The sequence below is a fragment of the Phodopus roborovskii genome, unplaced genomic scaffold (assembly GCF_943737965.1).
Source record: "Phodopus roborovskii unplaced genomic scaffold, PHOROB, whole genome shotgun sequence".
Taxonomy (NCBI): domain Eukaryota; kingdom Metazoa; phylum Chordata; class Mammalia; order Rodentia; family Cricetidae; genus Phodopus; species Phodopus roborovskii.
In genome coordinates this window covers 9,713,677-9,730,693 of record NW_026126516.1, presented here as the reverse complement: position 1 = coordinate 9,730,693, position 17,017 = coordinate 9,713,677, and the positions used below count along the sequence as shown (strand labels likewise).

General features: G+C 38.7%; 7 non-coding genes across 7 annotated transcripts; all 7 read right to left on the bottom strand.

Moving 5' to 3' along the window:
* Positions 1-4,591: 4,591 nt before the first annotated feature.
* On the bottom strand, positions 4,592-4,662 carry LOC127231227 (small nucleolar RNA SNORD113/SNORD114 family). Its single transcript, XR_007835272.1, has one exon. It is a non-coding gene; the product is annotated as a small nucleolar RNA SNORD113/SNORD114 family (small nucleolar RNA).
* Positions 4,663-5,587: 925 nt separating this feature from the next.
* Positions 5,588-5,659, bottom strand: LOC127231220 (small nucleolar RNA SNORD113/SNORD114 family). The gene has a single exon (XR_007835267.1). It is a non-coding gene; the product is annotated as a small nucleolar RNA SNORD113/SNORD114 family (small nucleolar RNA).
* Positions 5,660-7,255: 1,596 nt separating this feature from the next.
* Positions 7,256-7,328, bottom strand: LOC127231230 (small nucleolar RNA SNORD113/SNORD114 family). Its single transcript, XR_007835275.1, has one exon. It is a non-coding gene; the product is annotated as a small nucleolar RNA SNORD113/SNORD114 family (small nucleolar RNA).
* A 1,523-nt stretch (positions 7,329-8,851) lies between these two features.
* Positions 8,852-8,925, bottom strand: LOC127231224 (small nucleolar RNA SNORD113/SNORD114 family). The gene has a single exon (XR_007835270.1). It is a non-coding gene; the product is annotated as a small nucleolar RNA SNORD113/SNORD114 family (small nucleolar RNA).
* Positions 8,926-9,697: 772 nt separating this feature from the next.
* On the bottom strand, positions 9,698-9,772 carry LOC127231228 (small nucleolar RNA SNORD113/SNORD114 family). The gene has a single exon (XR_007835273.1). It is a non-coding gene; the product is annotated as a small nucleolar RNA SNORD113/SNORD114 family (small nucleolar RNA).
* A 620-nt stretch (positions 9,773-10,392) lies between these two features.
* LOC127231223 (small nucleolar RNA SNORD113/SNORD114 family) lies at positions 10,393-10,466 on the bottom strand. Its single transcript, XR_007835269.1, has one exon. It is a non-coding gene; the product is annotated as a small nucleolar RNA SNORD113/SNORD114 family (small nucleolar RNA).
* Positions 10,467-11,129: 663 nt separating this feature from the next.
* On the bottom strand, positions 11,130-11,204 carry LOC127231225 (small nucleolar RNA SNORD113/SNORD114 family). Its single transcript, XR_007835271.1, has one exon. It is a non-coding gene; the product is annotated as a small nucleolar RNA SNORD113/SNORD114 family (small nucleolar RNA).
* Positions 11,205-17,017: the final 5,813 nt, after the last annotated feature.

Here is a 17,017-nt window from a genome sequence, read left to right as displayed (position 1 = left end):
CTAAAACTTTAGGATCTCCCATTCCCCACTAATTCTAGCATGCGATGGACTTCAGAGGCTCATTGAAATCATGGAGTTTTCTCAGATGCCTTCCCGTAACATCATCAGCCCATTCGCACGTCAGGTCACGCCTTTAGTGAACAAGCACAATGTAAGATGCTTTGTTCTGGTCCTTCATTTGCATTAATTTAACTAGTGTGGATTTATAGTGGGATCATGAAAGACCATATAAGGCTTACTGACTCTCAGTTACCTTCTGTAATCACACAATAGAAACCATGAGATAATGGCCCAAACTGAGAACTTCATTACTTACATTTCATAATATTCTCTCTCCCCAGAGGGCAAAGACAGAGATCTTCATGATTAGGAAGAGATCAGCTATGGTAGAGTGTCCTGTAGAACAGAAATATAATTTGCCTCTAGCTGTGTGTGTGTCGGGGGGATGACATAAATACAGTACACATATCTGATAATAGAACTTAAAAAGCATCAAATACTCAGAGTATTAACAAAATATTGAAAAATTTTAAAATAAGAGAAAACTAGATAAATCACTGTTACTGTGTGCAATTTTTCTGTTTTAGTGTATTGATTTCTATCCTTAGTATTTTATTCTTTCAGATGATAAACTCGCTGTTTTTACACATTTAAGACAGTAGCAAAAATAATGTAGCCAAAGGCACATTGCTCATTGCCAAGGTGACACAGACTGTGTAACTTCGTGATGACATTGAAAGGGCCCTTAGTGGTCAATCATGGTAATGATGGGGGTTTGTCTTATGGTAAAGTGAGTTCTGAACTAATGATGAACCCAGGGTCATAGCCATCAGATACTACTGACTCTTGGAAACAGAGCAAAGCCTATTGGTCCATTAATCATCCCTCCCACAGCCTATCAGTAGTCTTCCTTTCACACATCAGCTATGAGTTGGACTTCATTCTATTTGTTGATTTTGATGGACTCATTTCAAGTCAACCTAAACATAAGCTCAAAATAGTTCAAGATCTTTCTACAGTTTTTTCCCCAACAGAGAGAATAGATTCCTATTATGTTGGAAGTCCATGTTCCAGATAGTCTTAATGGTCCACAAGTCCTACACTACCAGCACCAGCACCATTAGAGGTTGTGTTATTCATTCATGTTTACAAGTTTTGATTAACCATGCATCAATATCAAGAAGCTCACTACCAATAATCATGTAAGAATCACCAAAACTTGTAATCCCTGAACTGTTCTAAAACCCTTCTGTGGAATTACTACCCAGAATAATACCTCTATCCTTAATTAATGTTGGGAGGGAGGGATGAAGAGGAAACAGGGTTTGATATATAAGACTATTAAACTATATTTAAATGAAAAATAAAACAAAAGGAAAAAAATTAACCTGAATGTTGCATGCATACACAGATGAGTCAGGGTAAAAATCTTTTCTATTAAGCCCATTTTCACAATTGAGTCAAAGTGTGTTCTAAATGATAATAAGTCACACATTAAAACTTTTATTTTATGTGTGAATGGCTTTAAAAAAAAATCAAGAAAATAATTTCAATTGTCACTATGCAAAGGGCCCTCCACACACCTATCACATAGACGCAGCCACAGACCTGACCAAGGAAGAATGCCTCAGCATAACTTTGTTCTTTCAGGGATACAAAGACGAAGGTCATCGGCTAGAATGAGACTTCATCTGCATTGGTTTTGTGTTCAATCTTTCATTAGTCAATCATTTAGACAATCTGGGGTGCTTTTATTTGATTTCTCATATGTAAACAAACAGTATCCGCCATGCAACAGACACAGACTCTATTGTCGGTCTTCTACATGATGCAGAACAGTGTTTTCAGGACATAGAAATGTCTTCTTGACTTGCAAGATATTCTTATAGTTGAAAAGGCCCATTTCTATTCATTGCTATCTATTTGATTATGGGGTCGTTCCTTAAACTACTTGAAAATGCATTTTAACGAAAGGAAAAATGAAACATGCATAATTTCCTGATCTCCATCTACACTGTCACTTCAAGGTGGGGGTGTATTTCTTCTATGGTAGACCTCAGCTCCAGACATGTACCCATTTCTCTTTCAGATGACAGAAAGAGCTCTGAAAAAGACAGGAATTACATGGTCTCTTTTCATTGCTTCTCTGTTTACTTATTCACTCACTAATTCACCATTGGCAACTTTTAAGGAGTATGGCTCACAGAAAGGCAAGAGACATCCTATTGGATAATTGTCCTTTGCTATAATGAGTTACCAGCTAATTCTCGAAACTCTGCCTCAACTTCACACTACTCAGTGGAAGGCCTCCTGTTCATTACTCACTAGCAACACATGGCTTTCTGCCGGTAATAACGGCATAAAGTAATATTGATATAAATATCGTATTTGAATACATCTTTATAAGCTACACCTCCAGGTAGGAAGAAGGAAATCTCCTTCCATTCACCTGTGCTAAGAGGCAAAGAACAGGAGCTGTGACAAAGGAAATGCTGTTTTCCCTCTCCACTGAGCATTGCTTTTCAGCTTTTATTATCAATCATTATTAAACAACCATTAACTGAAAAATGCAGTTATTTCACTTTCAATAGGAAGAAGAGTGAAGAATTTTGAACTTCCCTTTAGCCGAGAAGTAGAAAACTTCTATATATTATTGGTGTCATCAGAACCAAAGAGGTGGTAGATATGCAAGCACATACTAGTTTAAAAAAATCTACTAATGGTATTTTTGCTTCATCATATATCTTCAATTTTGACATTCATAATTCATTAGTTCTCTCACTGGCCCAATCATAAAGAGTGGAATAAAAATGCATAAACACAAACTATAAAATGTGATGTGTTCTATTTCCTGACAATCATCAAGAAGATAATTTGAAACAAAGAATGCATTTTTAATCTCTGGGGATGGATCTAAGAATTCTACCACACAATGGCTATTATTGATCAAGGACTGGCCTATATTTTTCAATTCATCTCCAGTCTGTTAGGTAAGGCATCTTCTCATTACCAATGTCATCTCTATGAATTTCATGAGATGGAGAAGAGCGGTCCTACTCCTAATTTACGTAAAGAGCTACTGCAACATTGCTGTGACAATTTTGTCAATTATCTTCCATGTTTCATATCTGCCTTATCCAGACTACTTTGTATTAACCCCTACTGGCTGCTGGCATAAGGTTGGCCACTGTTGGGTATATTACACACTTTGTAATAATACAATGGTTATCTTAAGCGAATTACTCAAAGAAAAGAATGTTGGCTTCAACTCACATCCAAAATGTACTTCTTCTCGGGGAAAGGCAGAGCCCTAGACCACGGCAGATGCCTCCATCAAGTCACATAGTTCCTACACTCGGGGACATACAGCCCACAGAATATGACAAAAGTAAGACACCCTCACTACTCATCCTTGCTTTGCAGCTTTTTGACTCAATCAATCAGTAGTTGGAGTCATTGCTTTAAGAAGATAAATAATTTCAAACTAGATACTGCAACAATTAGAATACTCTCAATCATATTGTCCATATAGCATTAGAGGTATGAGTAGTGACTCTTTCTTTGGATTTTGCTAATTTCATTGTACTAATTGATATTTTACCAGCAGTCAACACTGATCCAAGGTTGGCCACCTATTTCACAGATTTTTACCTTGTCTATTTATAGATGTACTGATATGTTAGAAATAAAATGTCAAGAACACACCTGATATTCCTAATCTGTACTGAGAACATTTTTACATTAGCAGAAATTCATTCAGAGATTTATGAATGTATAATCAATAGATGACTTAATATCCATCCCTGATCATTCAGTGGAATACAGTTGGGCATCACTAATGATGTATTGAAATTGAAGGTCCTTTTGGAGGGAGAATGGTTTCAAGACAGGGTTTTTCTGTCTTGAATTGGCTTTACAGACCAGGTTGGCCTTGAAATCAAGAGACCCATTGGCCTCTACCTATGGAATACTGGGATTAAAGGCATGCTCCACTATGCTTGCATTTTCTTTTAAAAAACTCATTCAAAACAAGCTAATACTGGAGGATCAATCATGATGGTGCACACTCCTCAGTGCAGTGCAGAAAGTGCCTCTAGCCATGGGAGATACTCCAGTCACACAATATGTGCATTCTGAGGACTACAGAGCAGAGAAAATAATAAAATTAATTGGGTTTTTTGTTTTGTTTTTGTTTTCTGTCTTTTTCTACTTTCCTAGTAATGATCTGTACTCTTCATTTCCTACTGGCCATTTAAGGAATACATTCAATCTTAACTCTGTAAAAGATGAAAATTTCAACCTTGCTCTGCATATGAACATTGTCTATAATTTATCTGTTCACATCATCATTAGCAAAAATTTTTTTTGTTAAGGGGGCATCATGCATTCTGTACATACTGATCTATTTCTTGGGTCTCATATGAGAATTAGTCAATAATTTTTATTTCTACTTATTTATGAGACTGATGTATTCTCATATTGACACAATTATAAAAACAGAATGGAATTTATAATGTCAGAGAAAATGAATATATTCTACAGTCCTGAAGGAGCACTTGAAAAGAAGGGAATAGATTATATTTCTTCTTCAGTAGATCTTAGAGTTCCAGAAATGTAGTCATCCATGTGACTCATGTGCCACCAGGGATCATTATCAATCATGAGTGCTTCTTTTTTTTCCAATCACTCCATTAGTGTTGTTTAATTAGTTCAATAATGAACTAATAACAATGTATCTATTATTCAGATAACCCTACAAAACCTTTCTCATTCTTAATTCATGTGGAATTATTCTAACCTTAATTAATTATCAACAGTCTTTCACAAATAATTGACAACTTTTATTCCCTTCTGACGCTCTCATTGGCATGGAATGGCCATCCTTGGTGTCATGCTAAATTTTTTCAGTCACATTGAGTTCTGCTAAGCAAATCACCAAATCTGCTTTATATTATAACTTTCACGATTTGCTCAAGCAGATATGTAAGATTCCTATATGATCTAAGAAGTATTTCTTATTCATCATGTAGTTCTATAATTGGACCACAATCATTTATTTTTATTTATATATTTATTGATTCATACACTAATCCAATTATAAGAACATCAGGGAGTGTATATACAAGAGGAGAATTGTACTTTGTGAGGGACCCCAGAGGCCCACTTACTATGTATAACTCGTATATGCCAATATGGGCATCACCAATCCAAGACTGAGTCTATTTCTCTCTATTCATTTCTCCATGGTGAATGTATGTCTGCTTCTATAACTACCCTCATTTTAGCACTTAAGCATAATCAGATATATCATTTTATACTAACTCCAGGAATATTTGTTCCATTTGACCTAGTGTGGATATATTTCTCATCTTAGTCACACAGTGACTAACCTTCCATAAAGCATCAAAGCCATGACAAGAATATTGACCAGATACAACACCATCCCAAGCATATGATGAGCAGACAACCGTTGAAGATGAACGCATCCTCTTGGAAGAGTTCAATCTAAGGAACACAGAGCAAAGCAGAGGAAAAAACATTGACAATGCTGCCATCAATGTTTCTGTAGCCATGTATATCCTCTGTGTTGAATCTTGGTGTTTCAGACACATAGTCATCATGTATGATTCAAATGCCACCGGTGGTCATCATCAAGCCAAGATTAGTTCTCCTTTTCTCTAATTATTTCTACTTTGCCTATCAATAACTTGAATATAAACCCTATGATTAGTAACACCACCCCATACCAAAAAATAAATCTAGAAGCCTGATTATTCCTAACCTGTGCATAGATTCTCTCTAATATATCCATTATATCAAAAACACACAATAGTTATCACATTTGAATTAATAATGAACAATTTTATGTAGTTCCCATATCTGCCATGGGTATTTAGATAGCCATTACTAACTCGACATTAAACCACAACTAACTGCGTTATGCTCTGTTTAAGCACTATATTAAACCACTTAAATCAACACATGAAATTGTTTTAACTCACACTGGTCTTGCTCTCCTCCTCAGCAGGGTGCAAATGAAGCTCTTGACCCTTGGTGGAGCCTCTAATTGCATGGTCCATCCTGAGGAGAGTGGATGGGAAGACGGGACAATGAAATACTGATGGAGAAGACAGCAAAGATGAGAACCCTGGGATAAGATTGAAATATTTAAACTATTGTCTTATAAAATGAGTATCATTCAACTTCCAGGTAACCAAGGAAGTAGATATTATCTGCTATTGACACTATGTCCACTGTACACAAACAGCTGTATGCTGCCTCTTTCTCTTTGGATTACATATATTCAATGTACTAAGGTGTTTTTTGTTTGTTTGGTTTTTTGAGGCTTTTTTTTCTTTTGTTTATTTTTTGCTTTTGTTTTGTTTTGTTTTTTTTTTTTTTTTGGCCACAACACTCATGTTTGTAACTGAATAATGTTTCATCCACTTATCTGTTTTCTGTATTTATGGATATTCAGGGAGTTAAGAATATTCTGGAAGAGATGAACACAGAAAGAACATGGGCTGCAGGATGGAGCACAGAGACAGGCAGGTGTACATTATCCTGCACTGTGTGCCTTATCAATCCAGCCTTACTCTATCAAGTAACCTCTATTCACTCTCATTTTGGCTCTTGATTGAATCATTAACTCACTAGTAAAAATGGAAATTTTATTATTCTCCCAAATGCTGAACAGACTTTTTGTTCTGTATAAAAAAAAAAATCAATCCTGTATAAAGAATGAGTTCACATCAACCTGTCTTCTTCAATGAAGAGGCTGGGTTTATCAAGAAAGGGCAATTCAACATCATCATTGGTAATACTTGGCTTAGTGCAAGCACAGTTAAATTTCATTTTAATTGAATATATTCATTTGTGTTTATGAGTGTATCACCATGCACAGAGGTCAGAGTTGAACACATGGCAAATGTCTCTCTTAACCACCATGTGGGTATTGGGGCACAAAATTAGGTCAACAGATTTTGAGCAAGTGCCTTGATCCACTGAACCATCTCACTAGCCCAATATTACACACTTGTAACCAACCTTCACCAGACCACAAAAAACACAAGCCCACAAAAACACAAAAAACACCAGACCACAAAAAACAAAAAATACTCACATTGCCCTGAGTGACCACGGCCAATGCAGGAATCAACTCAAGAGCACCCATTCTGAGGAGCAAGGGAGAGAACAAGATTAAAAAAAAGGCGCTCTCCTTCAAGGGTCCTTGTTTACTTACTAATCTTTCACACTGGACCTTAGAGTTTCAGACAGGTATCAATCATCATTTCTTTCAAACCTTGGTAACTATCATCATTGGTCCAGAAAATGTTTGTTCTCGCCTCCACTGACACTGTTGACTGCCTAAGCCAATAGATCTCTAGCAATGCTTGTGATACACACACTACACAGGAGCATAGCTCTCTGACATATATATGCTCACATCAACATGCACACTTGTACTATTCACGATGCTCACATGTCATATATGCTTAGTATACAAGCCCATCGTCATCCCAAATGAAAGTATGAAAATGGACTGCTAGCATTATATTTCATGCTTTGCACAAATAAAGTGATGCCTACCAAAGCAGCCAAGACCCCAAAACATACCTTGATTCACTTAATGAACACACAGGGATCTGATGCCAGCTTACACAAGCACATTGGGAGGAAACAAACAAAAAGAAGATAAATGACTTTTAAAGGCAGGTAACAACCATGGCTTTCAACTTTGATTTAGAGAGCAATATATCTAATCTTTAACTAAATAATATAATTTATGTCTTAATAAAACAATCAAATTTAATTATGTCAAAGACTCAGAACAGAAAGTGTGGCTGTAAGGTGTACTGCATATATTATCCTTAAAGGAAGAGTAAGGGATGGCCCAATGCAAAAGTAGATACAGGTATTCTCATCACACATAAAAATAGTGTGGTAAGGAGTTATGACTAATGTTGGGGTCCATGTAGACATGCAAGCATGTTGTGGACAGAAGTGTACTTTTTCTTGTAGTTATACACAGTACAAGATGGATTGGTTCATATGAACTTTGTTTTGGTTTGGAGCATCATGAACTGTTTGGGGAATATGTGCTGTGAGAGTCTCTTAGGACACAAGAAGCTGAGTTTATATTATGCTTTGTCAACTTCATGATTGACATTTTAAGAAGATTAAAGAAATAAGGATGGTCATTTGAAATTTAGAATAGTGAAATGCTCAGTAATGACTTATAATATTAATACAACAAAATAAGTATAAATACAATGTACATATGCATAAATTAATTTGATGTTTCATACTTTGCATGTCTTGCATGTGTTATTGTGGAAAATGTCCATATTACACTACTATCTTTCTCAGCATAACCATGAAACGTTCAAAGAGACCCATCGTACCAGTATTTGGAGCCCACATGAGAATCAGGGTCTGTTGCTCTCAGCATCCATAGGCCCTGGACTGACACCATGGCATTCTGTGGATTCTCCACCTCTCCATCACTCCATCACAGCAAACTTGTACCACCGCTAAGGTCTGCTCACTGTTGGGTAGGAGGCAGAGAAGGGAATAGAAACATTTAGATTTTCTCTTCCTGCTCACACACAGTGTCTACCTCTCAGGGAAGCTGCGAACAGGCTTTCTCTCTAAAGGAGTGTGGGGCTTGAGTTCTAGTAGGATCACACCCTGAGGCTGAGCCAAGACATGGCAGAGCACAGTGTCCACTTCTCCCGACTCTGAGTAATATTACCCAATAGCTGCAGCCCAAGAACCACATGTCCACAAGGGACAGGAATATGCCTATGGGCCTCCATCCACAGCTAAGCACATTCAGGTGGTCATCGGGAATGACCTCAGATTTCTGGATACCAGGCGTTCATCGAGTATCACTCAACGCCACCAGATCTCATCATCGGTCGTGGATGGTGCCCCCTCTCTCCCTGATCTGCTACAAGGCTGCATTTCTTGGGCGTTGAGGGCGAAGCTCAGATCTCAGAATGAGAGATTCTGCTGGGTTCCAACCCTTCCAAATTCCCCTTAAAACAAGGACTAAGCAATTACATCCTGGACTCTTCTAAGGCAAAAATAAATAAATAAATAAATAAATAAATAAATAAATAAATAAATCAATAACATTCAGGCCCATACCTGGAAGTTGGTGCAAAAGGCAGGTCACAAGGCCGTCTCTCAGTGCACTGGGCTTTGGGCGTTCATGGTGTCACAGTAGTGGTGGTGCAGACATCAGCACCTTGGCACCATCAGTCGGGTGAGTCTCACTGAGGGTTCAGAGCAGAAAAGGACAGACAAGGTTGAGACCCTGTAGGTCACCACTCCATTCCCTATGCAACTCCTAGACCACACCAAATATCTCTCTGCACGGGGATCACTAATAACATGCCATTTTCAAGGAACCATGGCTGTGCTATCCTAAGTCAACTGTGGTGGCTTACTTGGGTCCTTATGTCTTGTCCCCTCATCAAATTACAAGCCCTGGGGGGACGACGCAGCTGAGATTTCTCAGTGCTCAGGACCATGTCTGCACCAGGCCACTCACACCCTCTTTGCCTAGCTGCCAGCCATGTTTCCTTGGAGAATGGACTCTAATATCCTTCCTGTATGGGTCCTGGTCACTCAACCAAGGACCCACCGACCCAGAGGTCAGTGCAGACTATACAAGGGAGATTCCTCCGGTCCTGACCTCAGATATCTGTTAACATGGCTGTCATGGAGAAACACTCAGACGCCACCAGATCTCATCATCGGTCCCCTGCTGGCTGCTGTGTCTGAAGCCATCGGGATCCGCTCTCACTCACTGTTCAGTGTGGAGCACTCGGGAGGCCACACTCCATGAGCCTACTCTGTTCTGGGCCACCTGACCTCCTGCTCTTGCAGCCAGCATAGAGCTCACTATTTACTGCACAGTGCCTAACCGGGAGCCTTTCGAGGAGACCATCTTACCTGTCTTGTGGTGCCCACTGGAGGATCGGGGCCCGTTGCTGTCAGTCCCCATGGTGGTCCGGGAAGTCTCCATCTCTCCATCTCCGCAACCTGGCACCACCGCTAAGGTCTCCTCACTGTTGGGTAGGAGGCAGAGAAGGGAATAGAAACATTTAGACTTTCTCTTCCTGCTCACACACAGTGTCTACCTCTCAGGGCACCTGTGAACAGGCTTTCTCTCTAAAGGAGTGTGGGGCTTGAGTTCTAGTAGGATCACACAGAGGGTCACCCTGAGGCTGAGCCAAGACATGGCAGAGCACAGTGTCCGCTTCTCCCGACCATGAGTAATATTACCCAATAGCTGCAGCCCAAGAACCACATGTCCACAAGGGACAGGAATATATCTATGGGCCTCCATCCACAGCTAAGCACATTCAGGCGTTCATCGGGAATGACCTCAGATTTCTGGATACCAGGCGTTCATCGAGTATCACTCAACGCCACCAGATCTCATCATCGGTCGTGGATGGTGCCCCCTCTCTCCCTGACGTGCTGCAAGGCTGCATTTCTTGGGCGTTGAGGGCTAAGCTCAGACCCTTCCAAATTCCCCTTAAACCAAGGACTAAGCAATTACATCCTGGACTCTTCTAAGGAAAAAAATAATCCCTAATAGTCAGGCACATACCTGGAATGTGGTGCAAAAGGCAGGTCTCAAGGCTGTCTCTCAGTGCACTGGGTCCTGAGCGTTCACGGTGCCACATTAGTTGGGTTCAGACATCAGCAGTTTGTCACCATCATTCGGGTGTGTCTTCCTGATGGGTTCAGAGCACAAAGGGGTAGGCAAGGTTGAGACTCTGTACGCCATCTGTCCCTGCCTTTTGTAAGTCCTGAACTGCACCTAATTTCTCTCTGCACTGGTTCCCAAATTTCTTACTACTTTCAATGGAAGTCAACTATGAATGCTACTTAGGTCAGTGTCTCTTCTCCTTTTATGAATTCACATGCCTGGGCGAAAGCCCCAGCTGAGATTTTCTCTCCCATGGAAAATTTTACATTTCAATTTTTTTTGCTGTACTTGCTTAGAGTCAGCCATATTTACTTTGCTCATAGTCATTACTGTGTTTCCCAGATTTTTTTTTTTTTTATTTTGGACAGGTCTACAATTTTCTTAAGGTGAATTGTTTGTGACTGACCTCAGATATCTGTTCTCATGGCTTTCATGGAGAAACACTCAGATGCCACCAGATCTCATCATCGGTCAGTGCTGTTTGCTCTGTGTGCATCCCTGGTAAGTATGTTACTCGGGAGGTCACAGTTCAGGTGTCAACTCTGAACTGTGATATTCTATTATCTACTCCTCCAGGCAATGGTAAGTTCCTTATATCTACACAATGCCTTACTCTGGAGGACTGTACATAGGCTCCATACGTGTTTTGAAGAGCTTACCATAGGATGAAGGCTCCCACTCGGGCAGTGGATTGACTTCATTCTTCTCTTGACATCTTAAGCACTGTGTGTCTTTTCTGCCTTTGCGTTTAGGGATGCTGCATTTAAAAATTGGAAAATGCAGTGTAAATATTAATACTTTCTTCTTTGATGGACCCCTACTTCTTCTTTTTTGCTTTGGTTTGTGTGTGTGTGTGTGTGTGTGTGTGTGTGTGTGTGTGTGTGTGTGTGCGTGCGTGTTTGTTAGTGTTGACTGCCCTCTAATCCACAGTGCATTTAAGCTGAAACTTTGATGGAAGCATGGCTCATCATTTTCTTTGCTACCGTGTATTAAAGGTGGTTACTTATTTCCATCCTTCAAGTCCTCATAGAATTCTCCTTCTCTAGCATTTGCTACCATTGCTCTGTACTATTGTAGCATCACTGTAGCTACCTTTCCTCCATTCACTCTGGTCAATTCTGTGCATGCACCCTCTTCACTTTAGATAATGTCAAGTGCATGGGCTTTTCCTGCATAGGCCAGTATCCCCAACTTGACACAGTAGGCTGCCATTTTCCCTGGCCCACCAATTCTATATTCCTTTATTCATCAATGGGCATTCAAAGGCCAACATAATATATCATAACATTCAGAGTGATCCCCTTTCTGTTCCATCTATCTTGAATCATTGATTCATATGAAGTGATTTTTCACCAACATATTAAAATGTATGTTAATTACCCTCCAAACTGTAAAGTCTTAATGAATCACAGATACAATATTAAAGACTGCTTCCCATTACAGTCAGCATACATTTCTTCCATAGGAATCATATTAACAGTGGGTTGCTTGGAAATCTAATTTCATGACACTTATGCAGATAGCAGGCTCCTACAGGAGGACTTTGCAGCTCAAGTCTTTTCTTCAGGTCTAAACAACAATGTCACTGCAGACTGCTGTGCATGGACACATCTGTTAGTCCATTTGAAAGCATTTTTTAAGTTGTATAGACCACATTAATGTACCCTCCATTTTTCTCTATTCTTGCTTACATTGAGTTATTTAGTTGTAATAGCATAATTTATAAATTACTCCTATTATCTTTTATGTATTCACTACTGCAGACTAACCAAGACATTATCTGTAATTTACCCTGTTCCATCTTTACACTGAATTATGACTACATGACCCTTGCTTCTTTTTGAAAATAATATGTTTATATACCCCTGGGCAATTTTCCTTGCTCCTCATGTTTATAATTGGAGGACTCCACCCTCTTTTTTCTTTGTACTTTTCCATGGTCAGTTTTTGGTAAAATAGGTATGTAAGCAGTGAATATCTGCCGCCACATGGATCTCCATGTCTAACACACAAGTATCACTCTGGAATCAAATAAATTCTCTTCATCATCTATATATTTACTTTAATATTGACTGTTAATTTAATCATTTTTTCACTAGCAATTATGGAAATCTCTATTATCCTTCAAAACACTGCAAGAGGCTGGAAGCTTCTCCTGTACAAAGAAAAACTCACACCAATTCTCCTTCAGTGATGAGCCTTGGTTTTTATAAGCATACCCAATTCAATATTCTAATTAATGATAATTTAATTTCATTGATCACATTTTTGTAATGAAATCATATTTCACATTAATTTTTATGCATTTATTTCTCTGTGTTGGGCATAGGATGGGAAAGTAATAGAACTTTAGGGCTCTATGTATTCACCTAAGGCTTTTGAGCTGACCCACCACACTGGCCACTGTGTTAAATAACACAGTGAGTAACTTTGCACAAACCACCTGAATCATGTCAATACTATCCCCTGGCCCACACATTGGTTCTAAGCTCTAAACACAGATAGGCAACTGGTCATCTGGTGACCACGGAAGATGGTGTGATCACCTTAGGAATGCGGTAAATGAGCAAAGGCTGAAACAGCACACACTGTTCCCTAAGTCTCACTATCCATTCTTCTTTGTGTTGCACCTCCAAGTTCCAGATACCTGGTCCACTTTCCTTATTTCTGGTCTTATGATGGCTTAATACTAGATAAACATAAAATGTTTGTGCTTTGTGTTAATTACTATTTGTCAGTTTATAGGTTGTGGACTTCAAATTAAACACATACAAATGGTGCATAATAGTATTATCTATTGATTTCATCACTAAACAATTCTTTTAAAAAACATTCTCAAATCAATGTGTTTGCTACAATAATAAATCTGTTTTCTACGTGTGTGATTCTACTTGATACTTCACATGAATTGGAGGAGAGATTTCATGTGGTGAGATTTCACACTATTTGTTCATGCAAAGAAAAATCTTTAATGCCATCCACACAATGAAAAATTTAACTACTACTTACATATGTCCCAAGATCTAACCTAGAGATATGCCCCCTGGGTATAACAATTCTGGGGAGAAAAGTACAGACAAGGAATAAAAAATGACCCTCTCTTCCACAGATCCTCACTTACGCATTCATCATTTATGTTGGAGCTCAAGAGTTTCAGACACAAGCCATTTGTCATCTGAGACTCATATACTGGCAGCTGTGATCACTGATATGGGGGCAGACCAATTTTTCTTCATTCTTATCTGCAGTGATTGGTGAGTAATCCATTAACTCACTAGTGATGCATCTTGAAGCCATATACATACATACATACATACATACATACATACATACATACATACAATTTGGAATGTAATATCTACAGCTTTTGGCTTTTTACTATGCACTAGACCTGTTTCTGAATGTTTTAAAACAGAGAGTAACCTGTCCACGACAAACAATACAAGATCTTTACCTATTATTCACTCTGATTTCACGATTCCAGTGAGAACTAAAAGATTGAGCACACACCATGGAGAATTCCAGCCCCAGCTCAAATGATTTCATTGGGAAGAGCATAGAGAAAAGGAGATAAAAAGAAAGAAAACAAAAAGCTGGAACATTCTTTTTCACAGAGCTTTGATTTTTAGCAATGTTTCCTGAATTGATTTATTCACTCACTAATTTAATGATGCGTGCTTCTACCTTCACAAAAGATATAGAAACAATTTAATTTAAAAACAAATTTAAAATAGCCCCACATACAGGAATACAGAATTGAACATCTAATGTCTATGGTAACTGCGGATGGATGCCTGAGAGTTATAGTTATTGCCCGCTGTGCTTTACTGTTTTGACAACAACATATCAAAGTGCTCCTCATGCACTTCATGTTTGTATTTGACTAGTGTACCAGTTGGTTGAATTATATTTCTACTGCTTAATTATTTGACAGAATCAACATATATCCAGCCTCAGGGCCCTGAGACATTCCTAAATATATCTAGAGCAATGGTTCTCAACATTCATAATCATGTAACTCTTTAATTCAGTTTCTCGTGTTGGGCTGACCTGAATTGATCAACAATTTTTGTACTTCAGAACTGCAATTTTGCTACTGTTATGAACCATAATATAAATATCTGATATGCACAATATCTGATACATGCCTCCAAAGGGGGTTGGGACCTACAGGCATTTCAAGGCATATCAGATACATGATCCATGTAATTCAATCTCCAAAGGACTGATGGATCACAGGGTGGTCTAGGGGATGTCTTCCACAGAGAAAATGGATTATTCTACATTCTAGTTGTCTATTACAGTGCAGATATGTTTCATGCAATAAATAAGTGAGGTCCACTCTCAGGACCTGCTTTCATCACTGGTTTGTGTATTGGACTATTATTTTTTATTTGAAGTTACTAATTAAGGCACAGAAATAAAATAGCCCAATTCACAAAAATAAACATTATGTTTAAGCAACATCTGTCTGCAGAATCCTATTCACTTGAGACTTTTATCTTTCTTTAACTGGCCTCAATGTGGAACAGTGATCAGGAATCACAACTGACATCAATCTCAAATTAGGCTACAATCAAACTTTTCTTCAGATCACCAGTGCCCCATGCCTGTATCTATCACATTCCTTTATCCACTCATCAGATAATGGCTACACAAATGTGTCCCATCTTGGCACCTGTAGATAGCACTGTAGGGAAAGGGAAATTGCAGTTGTCTCCTTGAACTGTTTTATTTCCAGACCTGATAGTTGGTTAGATTATAAGGCAATTCTATGTCTTTTTTGGTTTGGTATGGTTTTTGGTCTATTAATTCATATTCCAATCAAGAGTGCACAAGGGAAGCCCTCTATTCACTATGATCACTAAACTTTCTTGGTAATAGTCTTCCTTACTGGAGAGATGGGGTATCTTAGGAAATTTGTATGCCTATTATGCCTATTGATCATTATTTACTGTTTGTGGTTTTAGCTATTGAGTTTTGAGCCCCTTATTTACCCTAGAAATGCCATAGGTACTTTGGGCCATGAAGGAGAATGATTTGTAGGGAGACGGATGGCCCTGGAGATGACCATGTTGAAGGAAATAGGCTAGGCACAGAAGGACAATCAAAGAGTGTGGGACACAAAAGAGTTCACTTACTGGGAACTGAGAGTGGAGAGATGGTTAGCAGAGGGTTTAGTAGGAGAAGAAAATGCAGAAAAGTTATTCTTACAGTTCAACGACCTTCAGAAGCTCTGGGGTCTATGTATTGTGGAGAAAGCAAAGGAATAGAAAAGAAGATAGTAGAATTTAGGAGGAAATTATTATAAGGGGAAAGATGTGATAAATCTAATTGGAAAATTACACTAGGTAAGCATGTGTAAGGGTACCTTAAGGAATCACTTTGTGTGGTATTAGATAAAATGAGTGAAAACAAAGATAGCATCAAGTTGCATTTTTCTTCTGCCCAGCCCCCATCTACGGTTAAAACCATAGGCCGTGCTTACTTCATTGTCTTCTCCTTTTAAAAACTAACACTATGGCTACATTTAAGCAATGGCCCAAGGGGAACAAAAGGATGTTACTCACAGTGTAAGCACAAGACACCGCAGGGAACGTCAAGGAGGGGATGCTCTTGCTCAGCTCAGCGCCTCCATCTGAGGAGTACAAAGCAGAGACAGAGGGAACTTGGACATGGTCTCTTCATTGACTCATTTTTCTACCATGATTTAGCATAATCTTCAATATTTTCACTGCAAATATATCTACTCATTGAGAATTACTTGTCTACATAATTTTTAGTTCAGCACTGTGGTATAGTTGATCAATGTCTGCTCTATCAGCCTTAGTGACACATGAGTTAAATAAATTCCAGCCCTGGGCCGACCTACAGACTTGGGGTTTTGGTCCAGCCTGGTCCATACATAGAGACACCAATAGAAAAAACAGCTAATACCTATATCCTAATTGCACAACTTTTCATTTCTTCATCTCAGTCCATCTACACTTTTGCTATTCAATCTTCCTTGAGGTTCTATAATAATAAAAAGGCAAACATGAAGCAGGGATGAGTCTCCATTGCCTAATATCTTCTATACCTGTGCACTGTTTCATTAACTAAGAAATATATACAACCTACACAATGCAAGGATAATATGCATTAACGTCCCTAATGTTCATCTACAGATTGAACCTGTCAGCCACTGTATTGTTTTGGTTACTGTACTCATTTCTTCATGTATGGAATACTCAAATTCTATTAACCTGATATTGTAGAGGCTATGATTTGATTTCTTTGATTTATTTA